The 16,575-nt window shown below is 40.3% G+C and overlaps 1 protein-coding gene and 8 non-coding genes across 9 annotated transcripts in view; 5 read left to right on the top strand and 4 right to left on the bottom strand.

The window, feature by feature from the left end:
- The window catches only part of LOC133570805 (uncharacterized), a 107,610-nt gene that overhangs the window by 42,798 nt on the left and 48,237 nt on the right, over positions 1-16,575 (top strand). The gene's annotated exons all lie outside the window — the stretch shown is intronic.
- Positions 2,810-2,881, top strand: trnap-ugg (transfer RNA proline (anticodon UGG)). The gene has a single exon. It is a non-coding gene; the product is annotated as a tRNA-Pro (tRNA).
- trnas-aga (transfer RNA serine (anticodon AGA)) lies at positions 4,731-4,802 on the top strand. The gene has a single exon. It is a non-coding gene; the product is annotated as a tRNA-Ser (tRNA).
- Positions 6,485-6,557, top strand: trnav-cac (transfer RNA valine (anticodon CAC)). Its single transcript has one exon. It is a non-coding gene; the product is annotated as a tRNA-Val (tRNA).
- Positions 8,156-8,228, top strand: trnav-cac (transfer RNA valine (anticodon CAC)). The gene has a single exon. It is a non-coding gene; the product is annotated as a tRNA-Val (tRNA).
- Positions 9,990-10,063, bottom strand: trnan-guu (transfer RNA asparagine (anticodon GUU)). Its single transcript has one exon. It is a non-coding gene; the product is annotated as a tRNA-Asn (tRNA).
- trnag-gcc (transfer RNA glycine (anticodon GCC)) lies at positions 10,286-10,356 on the bottom strand. Its single transcript has one exon. It is a non-coding gene; the product is annotated as a tRNA-Gly (tRNA).
- On the bottom strand, positions 11,183-11,256 carry trnan-guu (transfer RNA asparagine (anticodon GUU)). The gene has a single exon. It is a non-coding gene; the product is annotated as a tRNA-Asn (tRNA).
- Positions 11,479-11,549, bottom strand: trnag-gcc (transfer RNA glycine (anticodon GCC)). The gene has a single exon. It is a non-coding gene; the product is annotated as a tRNA-Gly (tRNA).

The following is a 16,575-nucleotide window of genomic DNA, read 5'->3' as shown; positions in this document are numbered from 1 at the left end:
GCCAAAATTCACCCATTTAGAGTTCGGAAATCGGTTAAAAAAATATATGGTCTTTTTTCTGCAACATCAAGGTATATATTGATGCTTACATAGGTCTGGTGATAATGTTCCCCTTTAAATTAGTGGTAAAAGTGCAATATACTAACCCAGTTTCAGAATGATTTCCCTGTTAAAATCTCACAATTCATGAGATTTTTATCTAAAATTATATTTTTCGGGGCTTGTTGGTCTAGTCGTATGATTCTCGCTTAGGGTGCAAGAGGTCCCGGGTTGAATTCTCATACAAGTTCTTAACAGTGATTTTGAACTCATAGCTAAATTTTCCAAACTGCACACAATGAAGGGATCAATGAAAATGTATAAAATCAAATATAGTGATACTTCAATTTACAAGCTCTAATTGTTTACGAAAGAGAGCTTGTAACCCTTAGTTCTTTTTTTGCATGAAAATAGCCATACCTTTAAATTAGTAGTAAAAGTGCAATATACTAACCCAGTTTCAGAATGATTTCCCTGTTAAAAACTCACAATTCATGAACATTTTTGATGAAAATCGATTTTTCGGGGCTTGTTGGTCTAGTGGTATGATCCTCGCTTAGGGTGCGAGAGGTCCCAGGTTCAATTCCTGGACAATCCCTTAACAGTGCTTTTGAACCCTCAGCTCAATTTTCCAAACTGCAAACACTCAAGTGATCAATGAAAATAATTTAAAAAAATGCAGTGATACCTCAATTTTCGAGCTCTAATTGTTTTAGGACAGAGCTTGTAACCCATACTTGCCAACCCTCCCGGATTTTCTGGGAGACTCCCGAAACTCAGCGCCTCTCCCAAAAACCTCCCGGGACAAATTTTCTCCCGAAAATCTCCCGAAATTCAGGCGGAGCTGGAGGCCACGCCCCCTCCAGCCCCAGGGGGACCTGAGTCCGCTTTCCCACGATATAAACAGCGTGCCTGCCAAAACACATTATAACTGTAGAATGATCGAGGGCGAGTTCTTGGTTTCTTATGTGGGTTTATTGTTAGGCAGTTTCATTAACGTCCTCCCAGCGCGGTAACAACACACAACAACAGCAGTCATGTTTTTGTCTACCGTAAAGCAGTTCGTCTGCCGTAAACAGCAATGTTGTGACACTCTTAAACAGGACAATACTGCCATCTATAAGATCAATAACATATACGCCTTTTAGATAGTGCAGTGCACAACTGCGCACACAACAAGGAGACGAAGCAGAAGAACGAGGAAGATACAGCCATGGCGACGCCGACGACGAGTAAGATGAAGAAATACGCTTTGTTGCACCTTTCCTGCCTGAGTCCGCCGATTAGTTGCAAATCTTGCTTTATTGATTGCTTGCACACAGCCAATCCAACACAAAACAAACTAGTCAACGCCCGCACTCACGCTACCGCTCCCTCTCGTCTCTCGCCCACACACTCACTGACGTCACTCACCTCACATGCTCACCTATTAAAGGGCCACACACACACATACGCTACTCTCATAACAGCTTGTAAGTTCCAAGCCGCAGCTGCGATTGGACCTGGAAGAAGTAGTGGACTACTCCGGGAAGAAGTAGTGGACTACCAAGTGCTTGGCACTGAAGATCTTCCTCAGGAAGCAAAGATTGACCGGTTTTGAAGATTCCAGACTCTAATGCATTTGATGAAAGCACTTTTGTGCGTGCCACACATCAATGCATCATCAGAGAGGGTGTTCAGCATGGTTAGAAAAATAGTGACAGAGAATAGAACAAGGATGGACAATTCAACCCTTAACTCAACAATGAGTAGATGAGTGTTATGTGTGTGTATATGTGTAAATAAATGAACACTGAAATTCAAGTATTTCTTTTATTTATATATACATATATATATATATATAATAAAATAAATATATATATATATATATATATATATATATATATATATATATATAGCTAGAATTCACTGAAAGTCAAGTATTTCTTATATATATGTATTTTATATATATATATGAAATACTTGACTTGGTGAATTCTAGCTGTAAATATACTCCTCCCCTCTTAACCCCGCCCCTAACCACGCCCCACACCCGACCACGCCCACCCGATCCCCCTACCCCCACCTCCCGAAATCGGAGGTCTCAAGGTTGGCAAGTATGATGTAACCCTTAGTTCTTTTTTGTAGGAAAATAGCCATACCTTTAAATTAGTAGTAAAAGTGCAATATACTAACCCAGTTTCAGAATGATTTCCCTGTTAAAATCTCACAAGTCATGAACATTTTTGATGAAACTTGATTTTTTGGGGCTTGTTGGTCTAGTCGTATGATTCTCGCTTAGGGTGCGAGAGGTCCTGGGTTCAATTCCTGGACAAGCCCTTAACAGTGATTTTGAACCCTCAGCTCAATTTTCCAAACTGCACACACTCAAGGGATCAATGAAAATAATTTAAAAACATTCAGTGGTAGCTCAATTTTCTAGCTCTAATTATTTACAAAAGAGCTTGTAACCCTTAGTTCTTTTTTGCAGGAAAATAGCCATACCTTTAAATTAGTGGTAAAAGTGTAATATACTAACCTAGTTTTAGATTGTGTTCCCTATCAACATGTCACATTTATTGAGATTCTTGCAAAATGACAAGTCAGAACTTGTTGGTCTAGTCGTTTGATTCTCGCCTGAGGTCTGGGGTTCAATTACTGAAAAAGCTCTTGTTCATTTATGCATGAAAATTGTAGTGAATCAACATTTTTGTTAATAAAATTGCAGTTACAGGTTGTCTCCCTAGATAACATATAAACTTTTTTGATAATTTGGTAACATTTACCATAGGGCTTGTTGGTCTAGTGGTATGATTCTCGCTTTGGGTGCGAGAGGTCCCGGGTTCAATTCCTGGACAAGCCCTTAACAGCGATTTAAGACTCTTAGCTTAACTATCCAAACTGCACACACTCAAGGGATCAATGAAAATGTATAAAATCAAATACAGTGGTAGCTCAATTTACAAGCTCTAATTGTTTTAGGACAGAGCTTGTAACCCTTAGTTCTTTTTTGCAGGAAAATAGCCATACCTTTAAATTAGTGGTAAAAGTGCAATATACTAACCCAGTTTCAGAATGATTTCCTTGTTAAAATCTCACAATTCATGAGATTTGTATCTAAAATAACATTTTTCGGGGCTTGTTGGTCTCGTCGTATGATTCTCGCTTTGGGTGCAAGAGGTCCCGGGTTCAATTCCCGTACAAATTCTTAACAGTGATTTTGAACTCATAGCTACATTTTCCAAAATGCACACAATGAAGGGATCAATGAAAATGTATAAAATCAAATACAGTGGTAGCTCAATTTACGAGCTCTAATTGTTTACAAAAGAGCTTGTAACCCTTAGTTCTTTTTTTAGGTGAAAATAGCCATACCTTTAAATTAGTGGTAAAAGTGCAATATACTAACCCAGTTTCAGAATGATTTCCCTGTTAAAATCTCACAATTCATGAGATTTGTATCTAAAATGATATTTTTCTGGGCTTGTTGGTCTAGTGGTATGATTCTCGCTTAGGGTGCGAGAGGTCCCAGGTACAACTCCCGGACAAACCCTTAACAGTGATCTTGAAGTTTTAGCTAAATTTTCCAAAATGCACACAATGAAGGGATCAATGAAAATGTATAAAATCAAATACAGTGGTAGCTCAATTTATGAGCTCTAATTTTTTTAGGACAGAGCTTGTAACCCTTAGTTCTTTTTTGCAGGAAAATAGCCATACCTTTAAATTAGTGGTAAAAGTGCAATATACTAACCCAGTTTCAGAATGATTTCCCTGTTAAAATCTCACAATTAATGAACATTTTTGATAAAATTTGATTTTTCGGGGTTTGTTGGTCTAGTGGTATGATTCTCGCTAGGGTGCGAGAGGTCCCAGGTTCAATTCCCAGTGAAACCTTAACAGTGATTTAAAACTCTTAGCTTAATTTTCCAAACTGCACACACTCAAGTGATCAATGAAAATTTTAAAATCAAATACAATGGTAGCTCAATTTACGAGCTCTAATTGTTTTAGGACAGAGCTTGTAACCCTTAGTTCTTTTTTGCAGGAAAATAGCCATACCTTTAAATTAGTGGTAAAAGTGCAATATACTAACCCAGTTTCAGAATGATTTTCCTGTTAAAATCTTACAATTAATGAACATTTTTGATGAAACTTGATTTTTCAGGGCTTTTTGGTTTAGTGGTATAACTCTCTCTTAGGGTGTGAGAAGTCCCGGGTTCAATTCCTGAAAAAGCCCTTAACAGTGATTTAAAACTCTTAGCTAAGTTTTCCAAACTGCACACAATGAAGGGATCAATGAAAATGTATAAAATCAAATACAGTGGTAGCTCAATTTACAAGCTCTAATTGTTTTAGGACAGAGCTTGTAACCCTTAGTTCTTTTTTGCATGAAAATAGCCATACCTTTAAATTAGTGGTAAAAGTGCAATATACTAACCCAGTTTCAGAATGATTTCCTTGTTAAAATCTCACAATTCGTAAGACTTTTTGTTGAAACATGTTTTTGCGGTGCATGTTGGTCGAGTCGTATGATTCTCGCTTTGGGTGCAAGAGGTCCAGAGCTTGTAACCTTTAGTTCTTTTTTGCATGAAAATAGCCATACCTTTAAATTAGTGGTAAAAGTGTAATATACTAACCCAGTTTCAGAATGATATCCCTGTTAAAATCTCACAATTCATGAATATTTTTGATGAAACTTGAATTTTTGGGGCTTGTTGGTTCAGTCGTATGATTCTCGCTTAGAGTGCGAGAGGTCCCGGGTTCAATTCCCGGACAAGCCCTTAACAGTTATTTAAAACTCTTAGCTCAATTTTCCAAACTGCACACATTCAAGGGATTGATTGATTGAGACTTTTATTAGTAGGTTGCACAGTGAAGTACATATTCCGTATAATTGACCACTAAATGGTAACACCCCAATAAGTTTTTCAACTTGTTTAAGTCGGGGTTCATATATATACTAACGTCATAATACAGTCATCACACAAGAGAATCACATTGAATTATTTACATAATTTACAATCTGGGGTCTGGAGGAGGGGGGGGGGGGGGGGGGTTTGGCTTGCATTCATTTTGTGGTCTGAAAACAAACTGAGAAAGTGTTACAGAAAAAACTTCAAGACACTGACGGGATTTGAGCCCAACATCTCCTATTTAACAAACAGGCACCTTGACTGACAGCTACAGTGCCTGGAACAGCATGGGATTTCAACAAGATGTCTATAACCCTACACTGAATTAATGATAGCCAATTTGAGGCGATAGCATTGATTATCAGTAATTTACATTAGTTTAAACAAGCATGGCTTGAAAGTTATGTTGCAAACGTTTTAACTAGAAACTTTTTTGCAAATTTAGAGAAGGACATGGGCTGTACAAGAAAACCCTCAAACCCTCGTGCTCGCGTCAAGATTTCGTCCCTGGGTGGGCTTGAACCACCATCCTCTCAGTTAACAGCCGAACGCGCTGACCGATTGTCATTGTCTTTGGATGGGCGTAACTAGAAGTAGACTGATTCAGCCTTCGGTGAGTCCAATATGCCCTTTGGGTGGAATGCCTGCGTTTTGCGGTTGTCACAAACATTGCTTTTGTCCCTTATGAATATTAGTTAAAATGTAATAAAAGCAACAGAATGCATTGGCAGGGAATCGGACCCGGGTCTCCCGCGTGGCAGGCGAAAATTCTACCACTGAACCACCAATGACTGTGGAGTAAAAGAGATTTATGAACTCGGTTAAGAGGAAGAACGTTTGAAATGCGGGCTGCGACGGACCAAACATGCTACACTGAATTAATGATAGCCAATATGAGGCGATAGCATTGATTATCAGTAATTTACATTAGTTTAAACAAGAATGGCTGAAAGTTATGTTGCAAACGTGGCACACGTTTACTAGCCGAACGCGCTGACCGATTGCGCCACAGAGACTTACTGGTTTACATGATTCATTACTCCCCAAAAAATTATAAAATCTCATGTTACGATGTCCTGATGTCATTGTCTTTGGATTAGCGTAACGAGAAGTACACTGCTTCAGTCTTCGGTGAGTCCAATATGCCTTTTGGGTGGAATGCCTGCGTCTTGCGGTTGTCACAAACATTGCTTTTGTCCCTAATGAATATTAGTTAAAATGTAATAAAAGCAACAGAATGCACTGGCCTGGAATCGGACACAGGTCTCCCGCGTGGCAGGCGAGAATTCTACCACTGAATCACCAACGCCTGTGGAGTAAAAGAGGTTTCTGAACTCGGTTAAGAGGAAGAACGTTTGAAATGCGGGCTGCGACACAAAAAACATGCTACAAAGTAAAACACATTCTACGTGCACAAGGGATTTAACAACATCCACAAAAGGCAAGAAATGCAATGCAGCTAATAACAGCAATAAGACTAGCGAGCACCATGTTTTCCATTGGCCGAAAATCAACTTGTAAGTCTTGATAAAGGTCTGCAACTTGCAGCAGTTTCCATGGTGTAGTGGTTATCACATTCGCCTCACATGCGAAAGGTCCCCTGTTTGAAACAGGGTGGAAACAAGGTCTTTTTACTTTCCTTCTTACCTCTATAAATAAGCAAGGAAATAAATGATAGCAAGGTCCTGTGTTTCATCATAAAGTAGTTTGCAACATAGCTGACCACCTCATGTACAGCCGAGCACACACGACACCAAATTTAGAGGGTTCTCATATAGGCAGACCTCAGGCTTCAACATCATGAATGCTGGGTTCCATGAAAATGTCACGCACAAACCTGTGAAATTTCTCATTCATTCAAGTCACTGTATTCTCAGGGCTTTCAATGGATTGCAACTGTACTGTTTAGATTGACTTATAAGATGTTTAACCTCTCTTTTAGCAGGAATCATAGGTGTAATTCCCAAAGAGTTAGAGAAGACAGCTGCGGTCTGAATGAGAGTTGGCATTGCTTTCAAATTAAGAACCAGTCAAATAGACAACTGAAACCTAAATCATAGCAGAGGATGGTTTCGATCCATCGACCTCTGGGTTATGGGCCCAGCACGCTTCCGCTGCACCACTCTGCTGTCTTAAACTACAAGATGCTTACTCTGGTGAATATCCTGACAAACTACTTGTAACAAAGTGATTTGGAACCCATCTGAAGTAGTGTTTCTTTCTGAGTCCTGGTTCAATCCACATTTAAAATGGCATTTTTTTGAAGAAAACATTGCAGTAAACATCAAACTCTGTGAATCCATTGGGATTTTATTCAAAACGAATAGAATTTGGCTTGCATTCATGTGGTTTGAAAACAAACTGAGAAAGTGTTACAGAAAAAACATCAAGACACTGACGGGATTTGAGCCCAACATCTCCTATGTAACAAACAGGCACCTTGACTGACAGCTACAGCGCCTGGAACAACATGGGATTTCAACACGATGTCTATAACCCTACACTGAATTGATGATAGCCAATTTGAGGCGATAGCATTGATTATCAGTAATTTACATTAGTTTAAACAAGCATGGCTTGAAAGTTATGTTGCAAACGTTTTATATAGAAACTTTTTTGCAAATTTAAAGAAGGACATGGGCTGTACAAGAAAACCCTCAAATCCTCGTGCTCGCGTCAAGATTTCGTCCCTGGGTGGGCTTGAACCACCATCCTCTCAGTTAACAGCCGAACGCGCTGACCGATTGTCATTGTCTTTGGATGGGCGTAACTAGAAGTACCGGTACACTGCTTCAGGCTTTGGCGAGTCCAATATGCCTTTTGGGTGGAATGCCTGCGTCTTGCGGTTGTCACAAACATTGCTTTTGTCCCTAATGAATATTAGTTAAAATGTAATAAAAGGAACAGAATGCATTGGCCGGGAATCGGACCCGGGGCTCCCGCGTGGCAGGCGGAAATTCTACCACTGAACCACCAATGACTGTGGAGTAAAAGAGATTCATGAAATCGGTTAAGAGGAAGAACGTTTGAAATGCGGGCTGCGACAGACAAAACATGCTACAAAGTAGAACACATTCTACATGCACAAGGGATTTAACAACATCCACAAAAGGCAAGAAATGCAATGCAGCTAATAACAGCAATAAGACTAGCGAGCACCATGTTTTCCATTGGCCGAAAATCAACTTGTAAGTCTTGATAAAGGTCTGCAACTTGCAGCAGTTTCCATGGTGTAGTGGTTATCACATTCGCCTCACACGCGAAAGGTCCCCTGTTCGAAACAGGGTGGAAACAAGGTCTTTTTACTTTCCTTCTTACCTCTATAAATAAGCAAGGAAATAAATGATAGCAAGGTCCTGTGTTTCATCATAAAGTAGTTTGCAACATAGCTGACCACCTCATGTACAGCCGAGCACACACGACACCAAATTTAGAGGGTTCTCATATAGGCAGACCTCAGGCTTCAACATCATGAATGCTGGGTTCCATGAAAATGTCACGCCCAACCTGTGAAATTTCTCATTCATTCAAGTCACTGTATTCTCAGGGCTTTCAATGGATTGCAACTGTACTGTTTAGATTGACTTATAAGATGTTTAACCTCTCTTTTAGCAGGAATCATAGGTGTAATTCCCAAAGAGTTAGAGAAGACAGCTGCAGTCTGAATGAGTGTTGGCCTTGCTTTCAAATTAAGAACCAGTCAAATAGACAACTGAAACCTAAATCATAGCAGAGGATGGTTTTGATTCATCGACCTCTGGGTTATGGGCCCAGCACGCTTCAGCTGCGCCACTCTGCTGTCTTAAACTACAAAATGCTTACTCCGGTGAATATCCAGACAAACTACTTGTAACAAAGTGATTTGGAACCCATCCGAAGTAGGGTTTCTTTCTGAGTCCTGGTTCAATCCACATTTAAAATGGCATTTTTTTGAAGAAAACATTGCAGTAAGTTGAAAGTTATGTTGCAAACGTGGCACACGTTTTAACTAGAAATTCTTTGCAAATTTAGAGAAGGACATGGGCTCAAAAATGAGGCGATAGGCAACTCAATCCACATTTAAAATGGCATTTTTTTGAAGAAAACATTGCAGTAAACATCAAACTCTGTGGATCCATTGGGATTTTATTCAAAAAGAATAGAATGCATTCATGTGGTCTGAAAACAAACTGAGAAAGTGTTACAGAAAAAACATCAAGACACTGACGGGATTGGAGCCCAACATCTCCTATTTAACAAACAGGCACCTTGACTGACAGCTACAGCGCCTGGAACAGCATGGGATTTCAACAAGATGTCTATAACCCTACACTGAATTAATGATAGCCAATTTGAGGCGATAGCATTGAATATCAGTAATTTACATTAGTTTAAACAAGCATGGCTTGAAAGTTATGTTGCAAACGTTTTAACTAGAAACTTTTTTGCAAATTTAGAGAAGGACATGGACTGTACAAGAAAACCCTCAAACCCTCGTGCTCGCGTCAAGATTTCGTCCCTGGGTGGGCTTGAACCACCATCCTCTCAGTTAACAGCCGAACGTGCTGACCAATTGTCATTGTCTTTGGATGGGCGTAACTAGAAGTACACTGATTCAGCCTTTGGTGAGTCCAATACGTCCTTTGGGTGGAATGCCTGCATTTTGCGGTTGTCACAAACATTGCTTTTGTCCCTTATGAATATTAGTTAAAATGTAATAAAAGCAACAGAATACATTGGCCGGAAATCGGACCCGGGTATCCCGCGTGGCAGGCGAAAATTCTACCACTGAACCACCAATGCCTGTGGAGTAAAAGAGATTTATGAACTCGGTTAAGAGGAAGAACGTTTGAAATGCGGGCTGCGACGGACCAAACATGCGACACTGAATTAATGATAGCCAATATGAGGCGATAGCATTGATTATCAGTAATTTACATTAGTTTAAACAAGAATGGCTTGAAAGTTATGTTGCAAACGTGGCACACGTTTTAACTAGAAACTTTTTTGCAAATTTAGAGAAGGACATGGGCTGTACAAGAAAACCCTCAAACACCTGTGGTCGAGTCAAGATTTCGTCCCTGGGTGGGCTTGAACCACCATCCTCTCAGTTAACAGCCGAACGCGCTGACCGATTGCGCCACAGAGACTTACTGGTTTACTTGATTAATTACTCCCCAAAAAATTATAAAATCTCATGTTACGATGTCCCGATGTCATTGTCTTTGGATTAGCGTAACTAGAAGTACACTGCTTCAGACTTCGGCGAGTCCAATATGTCTTTTGGGTGGAATGCCTGCGTCTTGCGGTTGTCACAAACATTGCTTTCGTCCCTTATGAATATTAGTTAAAATGTAATAAAAGCAACAGAATGCATTGGCCGGGAATCGGACCCGGGTCTCCCGCGTGGCAGGCGAGAATTCTACCACTGAACCACCAATGCCTGTGGAGTAAAAGAGATTTATGAACTCGGTTAAGAGGAAGAACGTTTGAAATGCGGGCTGCGACGGACCAAACATGCTACACTGAATTAATGATAGCCAAAATGAGGCGATAGCATTGATTATCAGTAATTTACATTAGTTTAAACAAGAATGGCTTGAAAGTTATGTTGCAAACGTGGCACATGTTTTAACTAGAAACTTTTTTGCAAATTTAGAGAAGGACATGGGCTGTACAAGAAAACCCTCAAACCCCCATGCTCGAGTCAAGATTTCATCCCTGGGTGGGCTTGAACCACCATCCTCTCAGTTAACAGCCGAACGTGCTGACCGATTGTCATTGTCTTTGGATGGGGGTAACTAGAAGTACACTGATTCAGCCTTCGGTGAGTCCAATATGCCCTTTGGGTGGAATGCCTGCGTCTTGCGGTTGTCACAAACATTGCTTTTGTCCCTTATGAATATTAGTTAAAATGTAATAAAAGCAACAGAATGCATTGGCCGGGAATCGGACCCGGGTCTCCCGCGTGAATTCTACCATTGAACCACCAATGCCTGTGGAGTAAAAGAGATTTATGAACTCGGTTAAGAGGAAGAACGTTTGAAATGCGGGCTGCGACGGACCAAACATGCGACACTGAATTAATGATAGCCAATATGAGGCGATAGCATTGATTATCAGTAATTTACATTAGTTTAAACAAGAATGGCTTGAAAGTTATGTTGCAAACGTGGCACACGTTTTAACTAGAAACTTTTTTGCAAATTTAGAGAAGGACATGGGCTGTACAAGAAAACCCTCAAACACCTGTGGTCGAGTCAAGATTTCGTCCCTGGGTGGGCTTGAACCACCATCCTCTCAGTTAACAGCCGAACGCGCTGACCGATTGCGCCACAGAGACTTACTGGTTTACTTGATTAATTACTCCCCAAAAAATTATAAAATCTCATGTTACGATGTCCCGATGTCATTGTCTTTGGATTAGCGTAACTAGAAGTACACTGCTTCAGACTTCGGCGAGTCCAATATGCCTTTTGGGTGGAATGCCTGCGTCTTGCGGTTGTCACAAACATTGCTTTTGTCCCTTATGAATATTAGTTAAAATGTAATAAAAGCAACAGAATGCATTGGCCGGGAATCGGACCCGGGTCTCCCGCGTGGCAGGCGAGAATTCTACCACTGAACCACCAATGCCTGTGGAGTAAAAGAGGTTTCTGAACTCGGTTAAGAGGAAGAACGTTTGAAATGCGGGCCGCGACAGACAAAACATGCTACAAAGTAGAACACATTCTACGTGCACAAGGGATTTAACAACATCCACAAAAGGCAAGAAATGCAATGCAGCTAATAACAGCAATAAGACTAGCGAGCACCATGTTTTCCATTGGCCGTCTTTTTACTTTCCTTCTTACCTTTTGTACAGCCCTTACCTTTGGGCCGGTACCGAGGGCGACTGTGTTGACCAGTTTGACGCGTGTAAATGATAGAATGTCCAGTACTGTAGAACTGTGTTTGGATACGACAATCCGTTTATTACAAACTATCTAAATTAAACCAAATGTAAGTTATATAACAAAGTATGCTAACCTTGAATGGCACATTATACCAGCATTGTCACCACATGACACAACACGATATGATATGACACGACACCACACCACACGGTCGAAAACTGTTTGTCCTCCAATCGCCCTGCCCATGCTCACACCTGAACTCAATTTAAGGAGGCTGCCATGGTAACCCCACCATAGCAACAGTCGCCTCCCTGTCGACACTTCCTGGTTCTTAACAGGAAGTGGGCGGAGCAATCTGCCAAAAAAGGAAATACAACATGCTGAACCCAACAATCAATTAGAGAAAATAAAATAAAAGCATTATAAACAAATAGGGAAATTTGGCTCCAACACCTTTATAAATAAGCAAGGAAATAAATGATAGCAAGGTCCTGTGTTTCATCATAAAGTAGTTTGCAACATAGCTGACCACCTCATGTACAGCCGAGCACACACAACACCAAATTTAGAGGGTTCTCATATAGGCAGACCTCAGGCTTCAACATCATGAATGCTGGGTTCCATGAAAATGTCACGCACAAACCTGTGAAATTTCTCATTCATTCAAGTCACTGTATTCTCAGGGCTTTCAATGGATTGCAACTGTACTGTTTAGATTGACTTATAAGATGTTTAACCTCTCTTTTAGCAGGAATCATAGGTGTAATTCCCAAAGAGTTAGAGAAGACAGCTGCAGTCTGAATGAGTGTTGGCCTTGCTTTCAAATTAAGAACCAGTCAAATAGACAACTGAAACCTAAATCATAGCAGAGGATGGTTTCAATCCATCGACCTCTGGGTTATGGGCCCAGCACGCTTCCGCTGCGCCACTCTGCTGTCTTAATCTCCAGGATGCTTACTCTGGTGAATATCCAGACAAACTACTTGTAACAAAGTGATTTGGAACCCATCTGAAGTAGTGTTTCTTTCTGAGTCCTGGTTCAATCCACATTTAAAATGGCATTTTTTTGAAGAAAACATTGCAGTAAACATCAAACTCTGTGGATCCATTGGGATTTTATTCAAAACGAATAGAATTTGGCTTGCATTCATGTGGTTTGAAAACAAACTGAGAAAGTGTTACAGAAAAATCATCAAGACACTGACGGGATTTGAGCCCAACATCTCCTATTTAACAAACAGGCACCTTGACTGACAGCTACAGTGCCTGGAACAGCATGGGATTTCAACACGATGTCTATAACCCTACACTGAATTAATGATAGCCAATTTGAGGCGATAGCATTGATTATCAGTAATTTACATTAGTTTAAACAAGCATGGCTTGAAAGTTATGTTGCAAACATTTTAACTATAAACTTTTTTGCAAATTTAAGAGAGAGAGAGAGAGAGAGAGAGAGAGAGAGAGAGAGAGAGAGAGAGAGAGAGAGAGAGAGAGAGAGAGATCAGAAGGCATAAGAAAAAGTATCTACATTTGATTATTTACATTTGATGATTAAGAATGAAAGAGTTAAAGACTTGCTTCAACAACACTACTTTGCAACAAAGAAATGCTATAAACAAAAAGCTGCTACATGCGTCTTGTCATTTTATCTGCAGTGTTTACAATTAAAACTGACTTCTTTTCAACATCATAAATGTATCACTTTCATTAAAACGCTCCATTTGGGCTTGATTTAAAAGCCGGATAAAAGTTGTAAAAATGGCAAAAAAAACAAACAAGCAAAGCGAATTGAAATATGACAGTTTTCTTGAAAATGTTTTGATTGGATAGTTTTCTTCTTCATGGTTGAGCCACACAAGTGCTGGTGCGGCCTACGCCACCTTGTGGTTGTCTTGCCCAACTGTTGAAGAAAAACATCTAAGTACTACGACTAACATTTGATGCAATAAATCAAAGTCCCTTTATTTTGCATACTGAGAGACAATATCAATAATTGTATGATGGAAACTCCTCATGAACGCTACTTCCGCTTCCTAGTCTAGCAACACAACGCCATCAAGTGCTTGATTGGCGTCAACATTGAAGTAACAACAATACTATAGTTTAACACTTAAGTATTTCAAACAATAAATCAAACCAAAATTCACTTTCTTTAATCTACTAATATGAGTTGTAATGATCAGTTTATTCTCCAGAGGAGTCAATGTGTCAAGCATAATAACATCACATCCTGTATGCCATATCAAAATAAAGACAACACCACAGTAAGAGACAAAATAAAGACTTGATGACGCGACTACCGCTAAATGCAAACTGCTATTGGTCAGAATTTGAGGCGCGGGAAACAGTGGTGGTCTCTCTTCCGCTGTAAATAAAGATGGAAGGAAGGAGTTTGCTTATTTATCACAGTGGTGTATTGTGAAAGTGGGCTCCTTACTACGGAATCATGTCTTTCTCAGTACCGGAGACAACCAAGTGTATGTCTTTAACTCCCAGGACAGAAATCTGAAGGCCACTATTAGATGATACACACACCATTTGGCATTTGTTTCCGCATGTAGCGACAAACTGCTTCTCTCCGCCTCTTCCCTTTTCAAGGTTGGGAAAAGACTTTTCTTGCTTCATTTGTTTGTGTGGTGGTAGAAGATGATGTCCTCTCAGTCTCTGCAGCACATTGACAAGTCAGGTGGGAAGGCTTTTTGTCCAAAATAGTCCAAGATCCTTTACATGCTTTTTGTGTCCCAACTGAAGCACGCCCAAATAGCCAGGACCAGGTCAAAGATTTTTTTTAAAAAGGGCCTTTTCTCCCCCCCCCCCCCCCCCCCCCCCCCATTCCCGGGGCGGCGTTTAACGGTAAGGGGGAGAAACGTTTTTTTGTTTGTTTTTTACCTCAGAAAAACATGAAAAAAGATTGTTATCATTACCGATTTTAACATGGAAGAAAAGCTGGACTCAAGTCGAGCACGAAAACTTTTTTTCTGCCACCGAGCGTAAAGTCGGCAAAGTTGTTGGAGCCCCCCCTTACCACATTTTTCAAAAACGTTTCTTTTTTTTTGGGCAAGTAAAGTTTTCTACAAATATTAAAAAAGAAGTGGAAAGAATGGCGAAGGACAGTCTTAAGGGGGGACCCCGGACCAAAGAGGAAAGGGGACCGTCGCGGGGGGGCTAACTTTTCTCACATTTGTTTTTTTTTCCAAACTCCTTCCATCAACCCCAACCCGGGATTAAACGGGCCGAAGGATACTTGCTGGTTTCGACGAGAGGAAGCAAGTCGGCTGCAAAGAAAATGCGCCCAGCAAAAGCCTTCCATCTTTTCAGGACCAAAGCCTTGAAAACAACTCACATCTCTTTTTGGCATCTTACACACGTGACTTACACACAACATGTATCATGTGACTTACACACAACATGTACCACGTGACTTACACACAACATGTATCACGTGACTTACACACAACATGTATCACGTGACTTACACACAACATGTATCACGTGACTTACACACAACATGTATCACGTGACTTACACACAACATGTATCACGTGACTTACACACAACATGTATCATGTGACTTACACACAACATGTACCACGTGACTTACACACAACATGTATCACGTGACTTACACACAACATGTATCACGTGACTTACACACAACATGTATCACGTGACTTACACACAACATGTATCACGTGACTTACACACAACATGTATCACGTGACTTACACACAACATGCATCAGGTGACTTACACACAACATGTATCACGTGACTTACACACAACATGTATCACGTGACTTACACACAACATGTATCACGTGACTTACACACAACATGTATCACGTGACTTACACACAACATGTATCACGTGACTTACACACAACATGTATCACGTGACTTACACACAACATGTATCACGTGACTTACACACAACATGTATCACGTGACTTACACACAACATGTACCACGTGACTTACACACAACATGTATCACGTGACTTACACACAACATGTATCACGTGACTTACACACAACATGTATCACGTGACTTACACATAACATGTATCACGTGACTTACACACAACATGTATCACGTGACTTACACACAACATGTATCACGTGACTTACACACAACATGTACCACGTGACTTACACACAACATGTATCACGTGACTTACACACAACATGTATCACGTGACTTACACACAACATGTATCACGTGACTTACACACAACATGTACCACGTGACTTACACACAACATGTATCACGTGACTTACACACAACATGTATCACGTGACTTACACATAACATGTATCACGTGACTTACACACAACATGTATCACGTGACTTACACACAACATGTATCACGTGACTTACACACAACATGTACCACGTGACTTACACACAACATGTATCACGTGACTTACACACAACATGTATCACGTGACTTACACACAACATGTATCAGGTGACTTACACACAACATGTATCACGTGACTTACACACAACATGTATCACGTGACTTACACACAACATGTATCACGTGACTTACACACAACATGTATCACGTGACTTACACACAACATGTACCACGTGACTTACACACAACATGTATCACGTGACTTACACACAACATGTATCACGTGACTTACACACAACATGTATCACGTGACTTACACACAACATGTATCACGTGACTTACACACAACATGTATCACGTGACTTACACACAACATGTATCACGTGACTTACACACAACATGTA

This window comes from Nerophis lumbriciformis, linkage group LG28 (assembly GCF_033978685.3).
Source record: "Nerophis lumbriciformis linkage group LG28, RoL_Nlum_v2.1, whole genome shotgun sequence".
NCBI classification, from domain to species: domain Eukaryota; kingdom Metazoa; phylum Chordata; class Actinopteri; order Syngnathiformes; family Syngnathidae; genus Nerophis; species Nerophis lumbriciformis.
The sequence above is the reverse complement of the archived record's forward strand: the minus strand, read 5'-3'. Positions and strand labels throughout refer to the sequence as shown.